At 24.1% G+C, this 13,435-nt stretch overlaps 1 pseudogene; it reads right to left on the bottom strand.

The window, feature by feature from the left end:
• Nucleotides 1-9,397: 9,397 nt before the first annotated feature.
• LOC132303654 (receptor-like serine/threonine-protein kinase SD1-8) lies at nt 9,398-12,995 on the bottom strand (annotated as a pseudogene).
• Nucleotides 12,996-13,435: the final 440 nt, after the last annotated feature.

The following is a 13,435-nucleotide window of genomic DNA, read 5'->3' as shown; positions in this document are numbered from 1 at the left end:
ATATCACATATGTACAATTATATATATTAGTTTAATAATATTTTTCACTTTTTAAGTTTTTTACACGGGCAAAAGTGGGCATGTAAGTAGTCATAAATCATAATAAGAAAAAAATATTGTATTTGTTTGTCGGTAATGGAAGTGTTAGACTTATCGGAGCATCCCATAATTTACTACTAAGCACTTGCAGCCCCCAATAAAAGAGTTGTCATTAGATTATCCCCTTAGTTTTGTAAAGATTATTGGTGTTCAGTTAGCTATTTTTCGAATTCTTAATTGCAATTTGTAGCTCTCATATGTGTAATTATTTGCTCATAAGATCTCTTTTTCTCTGTATATTTGTGAGTTTTTTTTTTTTTTGGTAGCTCTCATGTAATTTTCACATTTTCTTCAAGATTAATAAGATAACTCTGTTGTTGTTAGTTATTTATTATTTTTTTATGGCCAACATATAATTATATTAATTAAAACTAGAAAAATCGACCCTCCTTAAGAAATTAAGAAAACATTCTTGTGTGTTTAAATTCTTCAAAGGGCCTACCAAATTACCTTATTATTTGGCTTGACTTTCAAATGAAAATTTAAAAGCACTGATGAAGGTGTTGATGAATATTTGACTTAAAAGATGAACATGAGTGTCATGATCACATTAATAAAAATGTCTATTATTGCAAAGAGTTACGGCCATACGGGTGTTATTTATGAGAGTCTTAATTCAAAAGAATTTATTCACACTTTATATGTCAAATGTTAAATTAAATTTAACTGTCACAATCAAAACCTATTCTTTCTTTTTCTAGGATACCAATCTATGACTATTTCATTTTTTAAATTTAAGATTATCAATACCATCAAATTTTATAATTAAGGTAATTGCAAAAAAAAAAAAGAATTAAAACATGATTTTTTTAGATTTAACAAAAAAATGAAAAGATGAGACCATTCGGAAAAAAAATAATATATATATATATATATATATATATATATATATATATATTATTAAATGTACAAAGTGTTTTAGTGTTTCAGTATTTCAGTATTTATTTATTTATATAAAAAAATATTTATTAATTGATATAAAAATAGTTTTTGTAAAAATATTTTCTATAAAACTTTAAAAATTACCTAATAAAATCAATCACAGCCTATATAAAACTCTTATTTTTAGTTATTTTTTTATGGATAATTATAATTTCTATAAAAATCTAAAAATTATCTAATAAAATCAATCACAGAAACTCTGCCAAAAAATTTCAGTATTTATTTATTTATATAAAAAATATTTATTAATTGAGTTGAATTTTAGAGTAAAATACAAAAGCTCTGTCAAGAGTTTTCAGTATTTATTTATTTATATTAAAAAATATTTATTAATTGATATAAAAAGAGTTTTTATCTATATTATTATTAGATCTGTAAAGAGTTTCATTATTTATTTATATAAAAAAATATTTATTAAATGACATGAAAAGAGTTTTTACTAAAACAAAAAAAAAAAAAAAAAAAATCTATAGAAACAGTAAAATCTACATAATAAAATTTAAATTAACCTATTTATCTATTTATTATTATCCATTTTTAATTAAAAAAAAATGATTAGACAAGATTTATTAAAATAAAAAATATTTATTAATTGATATATAAAATAAAATAATTTTTATAAAACTCTACCACAAATTAGTTTTTATTATGAGTATTAAAACTAATTAAACAAGTATATATTTAAAGAAAATAAAATAATTTTAATAAAACTCTATTATAAATTACCTATTTTATTATCAATAAAACTCTATCAACAAAGATATATTTAAAGAGTTTGTATAAAACTCTAACACAAATTACCAATTTATCAATTTATCATGAGTTTTTTAATAAAAGGAAACCTAATTAGACAAGTATTATTAATATAAAAAATTATTTATTAACTGATACAAAAGGAGGTTTTTAAAGAGTTTTTAAAACACAAATTACCTATTTATCTGTTTATTTAATAAAAAATATTTATTAATTGATATAAAAAGAGTTTTTAAAAGAGTTTGTATTAAACTCTAACACAAATTACCTATTTATTTATTTATTACAAGTTTTTTAATAAAAGAAAATCTGATTTACCTAATAAAACCAATCACATTCGATATAAAACTCTTATTTTTAGTTTTTTTTTTATGGATAATTATAGTTTTTATAAAAATCTAAAATTACCTAATAAAATCAAGTAGTTTCTATAAAACTTTAAAAATTACCTAATAAAATCAATCACATTCTATATAAAAATCTTATTTTTAGTTATTTTTTATGGATAATTATAGTTTCTATAAAACTCTAAAAATTACCTAATAAAATCAATCACGTTCTATATAAAATTCTTATTTTTAGTTATTTTTATAGATAATTATCATAATATAATCGGCCCGGCCCAATTATGATTATGTCATTATCAGAAAAGGACACATGTCATCATCCTATTTATCCAAGAAGCCTATAAATAGAGGTATGGAGGAAGGAGGAATGAGGAAGGGGTACATAAATTGAGAATTCTAGAAATCCAGAATTTCAGAGTAAAATACAATGATATGAAAAGAGTTTTTACTAAAAAATGAAAAATAAAAAAAAATCTATAAAACAGTAAAATCTACATAATAAAATTTAAATTAACCTATTTATCTATTTATTATTATCCATTTTTAATAAAAGAAAATCTAATTAGACAAGATTTATTAATATAAAAAATATTTTTTAACTGATATATAAAATAAAATAATTTTTATAAAACTCTACCACAAATTAGCTTTTATTATGAGTACTAAAACTAATTAGACAAGTATATATTTAAAGAAAATAAAATAATTTCAATAAAACTCTATTACAAATTACCTATTTTATTATCAATAAAACTCTATCAACAAAGATATATTTAAAGAGTTTATATAAAACTCTAACACAAATTACTAATTTATCATGAGTTTTTTAATAAAAGGAAACCTAATTAGACAAGTATTATTAATATAAAAAAATATTTATTAACGGATACAAAAGGAGGTTTTTAAAGAGTTTTTAAAACACAAATTACCTATTTATCTATTTATTTAATAAAAAATATTTATTAATTGATATAAAAAGAGTTTTTAAAAGAGTTTTTAAAAGAGTTTATATTAAACTCCAACACAAATTACCTATTTATTTATTATTACAAGTTTTTTATTAAATGAAAATCTAATTTACCTAATAAAACCAATCACATTCTATATAAAACTCTTATTTTTAGTTTTTTTTTTAAGGATAATTATAATTTTTATAAAAATCTAAAAATTACCTAATAAAATCAATCATATTCTATATAAAACTCTTATTTTTAGTTATTTTTTATGGATAATTATTACAACATAACCGGTCCGCCCAGTTATAATTATGTCATTATCAGAAAAGGACACATGTCATTATCTTATTCATCCAAGAACCTTATAAATAGAGGCATGGAGGAAGGAGGAAGGGGTGATAATTTTAGAAATTTAGAAATCCAGAGTAAAATACAGAAGTTCTGCCAAATTTCAGTATTTATTTATTTATATAAAAAAATATTTATTAATTGTTATAAAAAGAGTTTTTATCTATACTATTATTAAATGTGTAAAGAGTTTCAGTATTTATTTATTTATGTAAAAAAATATTTATTAAATAATATTATAAAATACTAAAATCTACATAATAAAATTTAATTTAACCTATTTATCTATTTATTATTATCAATTTTTTAATAAAATAAATCTAATTAGACAAGAATTGTTAATATAAAAAATATTTATTAATTGATATATAAAAGAAAATAATTTTTATATAACTCTACTATAAGTTTCTTAATAAAATTAAATCTAATTAGACAAGTAAATATTTAAAGAAAATAAAATAATTTCTGTAAAACTCTATTACAAATTACTTATTTTATTTTTCATAAAACTCTATTAATAGAGTTTCTATAAAACTCTAACACAAATTACATGTTTACTAATATATTATGAGTTTTTTTAATAAAAAGAAACCAAATTAAACAAGTATTATTAATATAAAAAATTATTTATTAACTAATACTAAAAGAGGTTTTAAAAGAGTTTTTAAAAAACTCTAACACAAATTACCTATTTATCTATTTATTATTAGATTTTTAATGAAACTAAATGTAATTAGACAATAATTATTAAAATAAAAAATATTTATTAATTGATATAAAAAGAGTTTTTAAAAAAGTTTATATTAAACTCTAACACAAATTACCTATTTATTTATTATAAGTTTTTTAATAAAAGAAAATCTAAGTAGACAAGAATTATTAATATAAAAAATATTTTTTATTAGATTAGTTTTGTTTATAATAAAAGCTAATCTAATTAGATAGGAATTATTAAAATATAAAAATATTTATTAATTCATGTAAAAAGAGTTTAAAAATATTTTCTATAATACTCTAACACGTATTACAAATTACAATTTTTGAATAAAAGAAAATCTAATTTTCAGAGTAAAATATAGAAGTTCTACCAAAGTGTTTCAGTATTTATTTAATTATATAAAAAAATATTTATTAATTAATATAAAAAAGATTTTATCCATACTACTATTAAATGTGCAAAGAGCTTCAGTATTTAAGTATCTATTCATAAAAAAATATATTTATTAATTGATACGAAAAGTATTTAAAAAAAAAAAAAAAAAAAAACTCTATCAAACTCCAAAATCTATCTAATAAAATTTAAATTAACCTATTTATCTATTTATTATTATGAATTTTTTAATAAAAGAAAATTGAATTAGACAAGAATTATTAAAATAAAAAATACTAATTAATTGATATATAAAATAAAATAATTTTTTTAAAACTCTACCACAAATTAACTTTTATTATGAGTTTCTTAATAAAATAAAATTTAATTGGACAAGGATATATTTAAAGAAAATAAAATATTAAATGTGCAAAGAGTTTCAATATTTTAATATTTATTTATTTATATAAAAAATATTTATTAATTGATATGAAAAGAGTTTTTATAAATAAATAAAAAAATAAAAGAAAAAAAAAACTCTATAAACCTTTAAAATCTACCTAATAAAATTCAAATTAACCTATTTATCTATTTATTATTATGATTTTTTTAATAAAAGTAAATCTAAAGTTAACTGTGGAATGAGTTTCAGTATTTATTTATTTATATAAAAAAATATTTATTAATTGATATGAAAAGAGTTTTTATAGAAAAAAAAGTTCTATAAAACTCTAAAATCTACCTAATAAAATTCAGATTAACCTATTTATTATTATGAATTCTTTAATTAAAGAAAACCTAATTTTCTGAGTAAAATATAGAAGTTGTGCCAAGGTGTTTAAGTATTTAATTATATAAAAAAATATTTATTAATTGATATAAAAAAAGTTTTTATCTATAGTATTATACATGTGCAAAGAGTTTCAGTAATTAACTATCTATTTTTATAAAAAATATATTTATTAATTGATATGCAAAGAGTTTTTATAAATAAAAAAAAATGTCAATCAAACTCTAAAATATATCTAATAAAATTTAAGTTAATCTATTTATCTATTTATTATTATGAATTTTTTAATAAAAGAAAATCTAATTAGACTAGAATTATTAATATAAAAAATATTTATTAATTGATATATAAAAGAAAATAATTTTTCTAAAACTCTACCATAAATTAACTTTTATTATGAGTTTCTCAATAAAATTAAATCTAATTAAACAAGGATATATTTAAAGAAAATAAAATAATTTTTATAAAACTCTATCACAAATCACAAATTTTATTTTCAATAAAACTCTATCACAATAAACAAAATATAATATTTTAAGAGTTTCTATACAATTTTAACTCAAATTTTCTATTTATATATTTACTAAGTGTTTTTTTAATAAAAGGAGATCTAATTAGACAAGTATTATTAATATAAATAATTATTTATTAATTAATCTAAAAAGAGTTTTTAAAAGAGTTTCTATAAAACTATATCACAAATTATATATTTATCTATTTATTATGAGTTTTTTTAATAAAAGAAAATCTAATTAGACAAGCATTATTAAGATAAAAAAATATTTATTAATTAATATAAAAAGAGGTTTAAAAAGAGTTTCTATAAAACTTTAACACAAATTACTTATTTATCTATTTATTATGAGTTTTTTTAATAAAAGGAAATCTAATTAGACAATAATTATTAATATAAAAAAATATTTATTAATTGATATTAAAATATTTTTTTAAAGAATTTCTATTAAACTGTAACACAAATTACATATTTATTTATTTATTTTAAATAGATTTCTAGAAAATATAAAAATTTCTATAAAACTGTATCACAAATTATCTATTTTATTTTCTTTAAAACTCTATCACATATGACTTGTTTTTATCTATTTATTGTGAGTTTTTTGATGAAGGAAATCTAATTAGACAACGATATATTTAAAGAAAATAAAATATTCTTTTAAAAGAGTTTATATAAAATTCTAATAAAAATTACATATTTATGTATTTGTTATGAATTTTTTTATAAAATATAATATAACTAGACAAGAATTATTAATATAAAAAATATTTAATAATTGGTATAAAAAATAAAATAATTTTTCTAAAACTCTACCACAAATTATATTTTATTATGAGTTTTTTAATAAAAAAAAATATATAATTAGACAAGGATATATATATTTAAAGAAAATAAATAATTTATATAAAATTCTACCATAAATTACCTATTTTATTTGCAATGAAACTCTATCACATTAGATAAGGATATATTTAAATAGTTTTTATAATACTCTAACACAAATTAGCCAAACTTTACCACAAATTAAGTATTTTATTTTCTTTAAAACTCTATTACATATAACATGTATTTATCTATTTATTATAAGTTTTCTAATAAAATAGAATCTAATTAAATAAGGATATATTTAAAAAAAATAAAACAATTTCTATAACTCTATCACATTAACAAAGATATATTTAAAGAAAATATATAATAATATAATAATACATATAAATAAAATATAAATGTTAAAGAATTTAAACATTTCAGTATTTATTTTTTAATATAAAAAATATTTATTAATTAATACAAAAAGAGAACTCTATCACATATAAGTATATAACCCTTGTATTTATCTATTTTTTATGAGTTTTTTAATAAAAGAAAATCTAATTTTACAAAGATATATCTTAATAAAATAAAATAATTTCTATAAAATTCTACCAAAAATTACATATTTAAAGAAAATAAAATATAACCTAGGGTCTTCCAAAGACCACAAACTCCATATAATAAATTTTTATATCAATTTCAATCTAATGTATAATTAGTATAATTGAAATCCTATTTTAAAATTTAATTAAAAATTAATATAATTGAATTTCTATTGTAAATAAAAAATTATACTAAATTTCAAATTATCTAATAAAATTCAAATTACAAATTACCTAATAAAATTCAAATTACCTAAAAAAAATTTGTTACTTTGCAAAACTCAAATATTTCACTATTAAAATAAAAAATTATTATTTAATAAAAAATAAAATATACATATTTCAGTATTAATATAAAAACATAAAAGAATTTATTAATTTACGAAACTTAAACTCTATCACCAATTTCAAAATATTTCAGTATTTATTTATTAATATAAAATAAATTTTTATTAATTAATATGAAAACAAAAATTTTATAAGTTAAAAAATATTCACTACGTGCATCGCACGTGCCTTCTCCTAGTATATATATGTGTGTGTATATATTAACAAAGAATTCAATATTAGATAGAGATAACTGACGGCGGTAGAGCAACGAGATATCAAAGTTCATCTTCTGAGCATGACGTTATGGGATACCTAGTGTTGATTTTTATTCCTAGAGATGAGAGTAGAATTTCTTTTAGTTATTTATTTATTTTTTTTAAAGAGAGACGTATGTGCAAGAGATGTGAAGAGAGCTTAGTATTTTTTTTTTTATGTACTTAAATTTGGTTGGTATTGAATTTTATTCCAAAATTCTATAACTAGATCAGAGGGATGTCAATAATTTCCTTATTGAGAGAGAGTGACAAGTGAGCAAGAGACGTGAATAGAATTAGAAAATATTTTTTGTGTTTTTTTTTTTTTTTTTTCTTTCTTCTTTAGCAATTACGTTAATAATTAAACTGGGTGGTATTGATAATTTTTTATTTGAAAAGTAAGTGGTTTTTTTTTTCCTAGTTTGTATTTACCCACATATACTTCCACCGAGGTTCAATTAATTTTTACCTCTCTTTAAAAAGTAAGAATCTGATACCACTAGATTACTGGTCTATTAATGACAGAGAGTAATTTTCTAGTAAAATGAAAAAAAAATCTATCTACACATAAATTTTTGCTTACTTGTGAACAAGAGGTGAGGATATATATATATATATATATATATTGTTTTTTTAAAAAAAGAAGTTTGTCCTCAAGTTAAAAGCAAGTAAACTTTCGAGTTACAATATTTCTGAAGCAAGCAAATCTTAGAGATGCTTCTAAGCTACTATGCTAGTTAAAAGAATCAATATATCTCTCTAGATAAATAAAAAATAGAATAAAATCAAAGAGGAATAACGTACATCAAATTTAAGAGTACAATCAAAGAGAATAGAATTTTCGTTTGAAACAACATGTTTTGAAATATAAGATTATTTTCCGATCACCTCAATTTCTGAAGTGTTATAGTAGTATTTACTGAACATTTTTCAACATCATAGCTAGCTTAAGAACAAAGAATATTTCCCCATATTTGTATGTCTCGTTACTCGTTGATATACCACAATGTCAAAACATCTATACAGTATTGGAGGTCGGAAGGATAGGAAAGTGAATCATAAACAAAAATGACTTCACAATAATATTGTTAATAAATCAAGAACTAATAATTATATAAAAAATTTATTAACAAAACCTTGGCTTAATTGTTTAGTCCTCCACCTTCCCGAAACGGGAGGTTGAGGGTTCAAGGCCCAGTAAAATCATGCACGCGAGTATATATATTAAATTTTACTTATCACACAAAAAGAAGTTAATATTATGAAAAATTCTTATACTAAATCTCATCTTTCTATTAGATCTCCATCTTTCTAATGCCTGTCACTTTATTAGATCTCATCTTTCTATTAGATGACCTTTTAGTGTCTTCATTGCTCTTACAAAGAAGAAAATATTTTATCATAAATCATTTAGAGAATGATGATCAGCAGAAGAAGTTACCAATCCCAAACAAGTAAACTATCCAGTGTCAAATACTTCTAAAGCAAGCAAATCCTAGAAAAGCTTCTCAGCTACTATAGCTAGTTAAAGAATCAATATATCCCCCACAAAACAATAAAAAAATATAATAAATTCAAAGAGCAATAAAGTACATCAAATTTAAGAGCATAATCAAAGAGATTAGAATTTCCGTTTGATACAAAATGTCTTGCGAATATGAAAATACTATCTCGCCTCAATCTCTGAAATTGTTACAGTATTTATTGAATGGTTTTCAGTATTGCTAAATGATGCATTTGTATTCACCACAAGCCGGCAGAGAGAAAAAGTAGGTTCCTTAGGTTTTGGTAGAGGTGCATATTCATTATTAAGCATTGAGACAACTTCAGACATGGTAGGTCGATCATCTGGATATCCTTGGATACAGATAAGTCCTTTGTTAATGTATCTTAACAATGTAGACGTAGAAGAAGGATTATCCAATGTTGGGTCCATCAACTCCATTCCTCTATCAGCATTCCACAATTTCCATGCCTGAAACATTTCATTATATTTGGAAGTATTATGCTTAGTTTAATCTGAAATCATATATCAACTTTGCAAGATAAAATAAAAAGAGCCGCTTACATATCCGAGGAGGTGAAGAGGGTCACTGCCATAAAAACTAGAGTTCTTCTTGCCACTAATAATCTCAAGCAATAATACTCCAAAGCTAAACACATCAGATTTTATCGAGAAGCGGCCTTCCATTGCATATTCAGGAGACATATACCCACTAAATTTTAATATATAACATAATCAGATTTAGTAACTCGCGAAAAATCTTTCTTTAATGTATCATACATATGTTGTGTGTGTTAGCAGAGGTTTTTGCTTCTACTTACTAAGTTCCAACAATTCGATTTGTGTTTGCTTGGGATTCATTACCACCAAATATTTTTGTCATGCCAAAATCTGATATTTTGGGATTCATTTCGCTATCTAGTAGAATGTTACTGGCCTTTAGATCTCTATGAATTATACGAAGTCTTGAATATTGATATAGGTAAAGCAGTCCTTGAGCAATGCCTTATTCAATGATGCAAACACGTGTCCTCCAATCCAACATCCCTCATCTGTTAGGATCTGGCTTGTGTTCATATTAATGAACATGACATTCATCTATGTTTGGCAAAAAGAAAACATTAAAAAACACAAATTAAATATAAGAGAACACTAACCAAATAAGAAGAAATCCAAACTTTTATTGGGCATATATTCATAGACCAATATGTTTTCATCTTGCTCAATGCAGCAACCCAAAAGTCTAACAAGATTCTGATGCTGGAGTTTGGCTATCAATACTGCCTCATTTCTGAACTCCTCGAACCCTTGTCTAGATCTTCCAGAAAGCCTTTTCACTGCTATTTCTTGTCCCCCCGAGTAATTTGCCCTGTTTAGGAAAGAGGGGACAAAAAGAGAAAAAAAAATCTCATTTGAATGGTTACTTAACAAGTCAATTAAATAACAATAATAATGAAGACTGTAAGTGCTTATGAGGAAGCCACCTTGTCAGCGAGTTTCCAGGGAACTAAATCATTTCACCAAAGAACAAGATTAAAGTTGAAAATAAAGTTCTGCAAGGTTTTAAATTCCCTAAACCGTGCAATGGTAGAAGTCTCATGCATTCAGTTAACCGTTTTTACGTGCATTCAGTTAACCCTTTTTACAAATTGTTAAATGAATAGTTTTCGACATTAAATTTGGAGGGTTCCAAAATTGTCATTGGTTCTAAGGGAAAGCGCTTCAATTCATATCTTAAACTTTTACCTTGTAAACTGGTCCAAACCCTCCCTCTCCAAGCTTATTTGCAGTCGAGAAGTTACCCGTTGCAGCCAAGACACTCGCAAAGCTAAAGGATGGCAACTCAACATCCTTCTTTCTGTTTCTCTCTAGCCTATTTTCGTCGTTTGTTTCAGCAGCTGCATTTGTATGAGCACTAAAATCATATTTTAACAAATCCTCGCTTGAATCTCTCTCTCTTGAATCTTTCTCTTCTTCCCTTGAATCTTTCTCTCCTGTTTATAACAAAACAACAAGGCAATATATTATTTGGAAATCACAAATATAATAAGTTCCAGAAAAAGATAATTTGTGGTCTAAACTTGGTCCAAGTCAATTCTAAGTGTACATACTGTTAAATTAATGTTGCTCTCGGACGAAGTTATGTTTTCATTTCATAATTGAGTTAAATACATCATGTATGAATTCCTTGATTAATATGGACTGAAAGTTTTGTGGCTACCGCTTATACCCATTTTCTTCAGCTTTCTAAAGATTAAACAGCATATGAAGCCACCAGAAATGAGAACCACAAGCGAAGCCGGCACTATTATGATCAACCTCAAGTTCATCCTGTCACCTGAAAAATAATATATCTTGGTTAATCACAATTAATTCAAAGCATAATACCATGTAAATAGAAGTCACTTTTATTTATTGCAAATTGCAGCCACATACCTCCAGCTTTTGGAAGCTCAGAAGCAGCTAGTTTCAGATAGAGATCTTGTTTAGCACTGTGGCTTCCATTTGAGAGTTGTTGTAGATTCAGTAAATCCCCTTCCCACACCAAACACCCATTACTAACATAAGCATAAGCCATGCAAGAACAATTTTGCATGCAAGCTAATTCACACCGTTCAAGGCTTCTATAAGGAACTACTTTTGAATTTTCTGGTAATTCACAGGCGCCTAAGCTCGTGAGATTACCTCTGAAGATGCCGAAGGCCCCGCAAAAAGCATAGACCTGAGATTGTCGTGACAATATGGGTCCAAGCCATGCAAAATCCCAATTCCTACTGACGCCAGACAACCATGTTAGCAGCATGAAATTTCCTGACATAGCCATCACAAATCTTACTAGTACAGAACTATTGGAAGGAAGAAATGTAAGATGGGTTTCGTTTTCATTTGATACAAAATTGTACTTCAATATTTCATTTGATATAAAATATTGATTTCTTTCAACTGGATCTATCCCGAATGAAAACCTACCAGGAGCTGGATCATCTGAATATTTCCATGAACTAAGGACTCGAGTTTTGCCGGTAAGTTTATTGATGCCAAGCTTTGCGCCAGGCAGAAATGCATCCGTTGGGTGATCAAAACTCTGCCAATATATTGTAGAAGGATTTATAACATCTCTAACTACAAAATTCCCATTATCTAGAAGCACTGCTTCAGTGGAATTTGGCGTTGGGGACACAAAATTTGTTGACCAAATTGGATTTCTATCAATATTATCTATCAGGACTAAATTACCATCTCTAGAGAACTCAAGCTTTGAAGAAGATGGTTCAGACAACATTTGTTCTCTGTTAGCTACCCAAACTATAGTCTGGAAAGTAACATTTTTATACCATATGCCAAGATAGATCTTAGGTGAATACTCTGAAGTACCTTTGTTGAAGAATCCCAGTTCAAGACACCAGGGTCTGCCTTTCTGAGACATAGAGAGACTGGCCCACTGAAAGAGTATCACCTCCAATAGAAATAGAGAAACCAGAGGTGTGTAACAGCTGGAACAAAACCAGAACCCATATGAAGAAGCATGATCTTGTAACGGTGCCACTGTCCTTCATTTTGTATGATAAAGAAGAAGAAGAAGAAGAAGAAGACAAGTTCTTAGCATTAAAATTGGCTTGAAAACATATATAACAAGAAGTTAGAGAGAGAGGGAAAAGCCGAAAAGATGAAAGGGAGAAGTTAGCTTCGTCTTGCATCCAATCGCATGGTCCAAAGCATGCCATGTGTGAACATTTGGTGGTTACTAACTTTTTGGCAAAGTTACTCCTTTGCCCTTTCCCTTCCACTGCAATGACATCTATATCCCTAAAATATCTACCCCAATGTGGATGTATATATATACACAGTAGTGTTGAATTGCTCCTTTGAAGCAAGAAATTATACACTCACGTTCCACACCATTAAATATCGTTATAGGGAAATGACCGAACTATATAATTTATTAAAGGAAACAAGAATAAAATAATTTTACTACTCTCTGCCTAGGCTTCTTTATCTTGTAAAAAATTCTTCCTCATCGCTACCGGCCATCTATTTAACCATGAGAAGCCAATAAAAAAATTGCAACCGGCAACCGAAACCAAATAAA

Source organism: Cornus florida, unplaced genomic scaffold (assembly GCF_030987335.1).
Source record: "Cornus florida cultivar Cherokee Brave unplaced genomic scaffold, ASM3098733v1 CherokeeBrave_3.0.0_Hap2_Chr04, whole genome shotgun sequence".
NCBI lineage: Eukaryota > Viridiplantae > Streptophyta > Magnoliopsida > Cornales > Cornaceae > Cornus > Cornus florida.
This window is presented reverse-complemented; position numbering and strand designations above follow the sequence as displayed.